This window comes from Tenrec ecaudatus, chromosome 2 (genome assembly GCF_050624435.1).
Source record: "Tenrec ecaudatus isolate mTenEca1 chromosome 2, mTenEca1.hap1, whole genome shotgun sequence".
In the NCBI taxonomy this organism is placed as follows: domain Eukaryota; kingdom Metazoa; phylum Chordata; class Mammalia; order Afrosoricida; family Tenrecidae; genus Tenrec; species Tenrec ecaudatus.
Window position 1 is genome coordinate 172,420,327 of NC_134531.1, and position 2,252 is coordinate 172,422,578.

The following is a 2,252-nucleotide window of genomic DNA, read 5'->3' on the forward strand; positions in this document are numbered from 1 at the left end:
TGTTGTGTGGTTCGTCATGTCACAATAGTGGGTAGCCCTGTGTCCCTACCTCTGAGAGGTGTTCTACAGGCTTAAAAAAAAAAAAGAACAGCTGAAGATCTGTCAATAACTGACATAATACAAAGAAGCAATAGGGGGTGACTGCATTGTAAAACCTATAGAAGCACAAGTGTAGAGTGATAAGAATGTTTTATAATCACTGAAGGATTTTCCAAACCACTTGATATACTGAATCTTTCTTCTTTCATAAAGCATTTTCCCTCCTTTTTTTTCCTTTCGTTTCTTCCCCTTTCCCAAGAAAGGAGGTCGTGCTTGGTAACGTGGAGGGCCAGAGTACAGGTTGGCGGCTTCAAGAAGGCGGCACCAGTAGCCTCACACAGGACCGTGGCTGTGAGGACGGTGCAGGGTTTGGCAGGGTTTCTTCTGTTATGCGAAGGGTTGCTTTGAAGGGGAACCAACTCAATGACAACTAACACACACAGAGCACCTCCATGGAGGCCCTCCTTTTTTAAAAATTAATTTTTTATTGGGATTTGGGTGAAAGTTTACCGAACACATTGATTTTCTACACAATAATTTATACTCAGTTTGCTTTGTGACGTTGATGGCAATCTCCACAATGTCATAGCACGCCTTTCTGCTTGATCCCTCTGCGTACTTCCTCCATTTGTCTTTCTCATCCCTTCCTGTCTTTTGAGCTCCACCCTTGCATAAATGATCTCATAGGGTCGATTGTTCTAATAACACCTTTCTTGTGTTATTGTTCACAGTATAGGTCTATCGCTCTGGCTGAAAGTCGAGTCACAGAGGTGAGTTCAGTTCCAGGCCTGAATGGAATCTAAAGACTATAGTCTCTGAAGTTCTAGCAATCTCCATCACACCAGCAAGCCTGCTCTTTTTTATTTTGACCTTTGTTGCACCACACCCCCTCACTCCATTCAGGATCTCCTATTCTGATCTCTTGCAGATTGGTCAGCAGTGGTAACAGGACTAGAATGTCCCTCACTGACCCATAGTGCTATGGGGGACAACATTGGAGACACAGTGAGGGAATTGTGTCCACCACACCGAGGTGAAATACTAGGGGCATGCAACAGAACAGCAAGGGGAGCAGAGCAACAAAGTACTCAGGAAATACCAAAAATAGATTTTGGGGCCAGGGCTTGGCACCCCATCAGATTCAAACTATTTATATATAGGCTTTTCTTTTCTTTTTTTCCTTTGGTCTTTGGTTTTTGTTTTTGTTGTTACTTTGTTTTGCTCTCTTCTTTTTGTGTGTGCATATTATTATCTCTGCAGGTCTATCTAGACAAGATAGTCAGGATAAACAATCTGGAGGAGAAAACAATGGGACACACGGTTCTGGGGGGGGGCATGGGAGAGGGGGAGGCAGGGGAAAGGAAGTGGATATTAATAAACCCAGGGACAAGAGAACAACAAGTGATCTAAAATCAGTGGTGAGGAGGCTGTAGGAGGCTGCGTAGGGCTTGATTAAGGACAATGAAAGGAATTACTGAAACCCAAATGAAGGCTGAACATGATATTAGGCCAAGAGGAAAGGAAAAGGAAAAAGAGGAAAAAACTAGGAGGCATAGGCCATTTATAGAGGTCTAAATACAGGCATGTACTTATGTAAATATATTTATATATGACGATGGGGATATAGATCTATGTACATATATTTATTGGTTTAATATTAAGGTAGCAGATGGATATTGGGCCTCTTCTCTACTACCCCATCAATGCAAGAACACTTTGTTCTATTAAACTGGCATTCCTTGATGCTCACCTTCATGATGACACAATTGCTGAAGATAAAGTGGGTACATAGCAAATGTGAAGAAAGCTAATGGTCCCAGGCTATCAAAAGATATAGTGTCTGGGGTCTTACAGAGCTGAAGATAAACAAGCAGCCATCCAGTTGAAAAGCAACAAGTCCACATGAAAGAAGCACACCAGCCTATGTAATAACAAGGTGTTGATAGAACCAGGTATCAGGCATCAAAGAATTAAAAAAAAACCCATATCATTGTGAATGAGGGGGAGTGTGGAGAGTGTGGAGTGGAGACCCAAAAGCCCATCTGTGGGCAACTGAGTATCCCCTTACAGAAGGGATGCAGGGAAGAGATGAGCCAGTCAGGGTGCAGTAGAGCAATGATGAAACATGTAACTTTCCTCCAGGTCTTTCATGCTTCCTCCCCACTATCATGACCCCAATTTACCTTACAAATCTGGCTAGACCAGAGGATGTA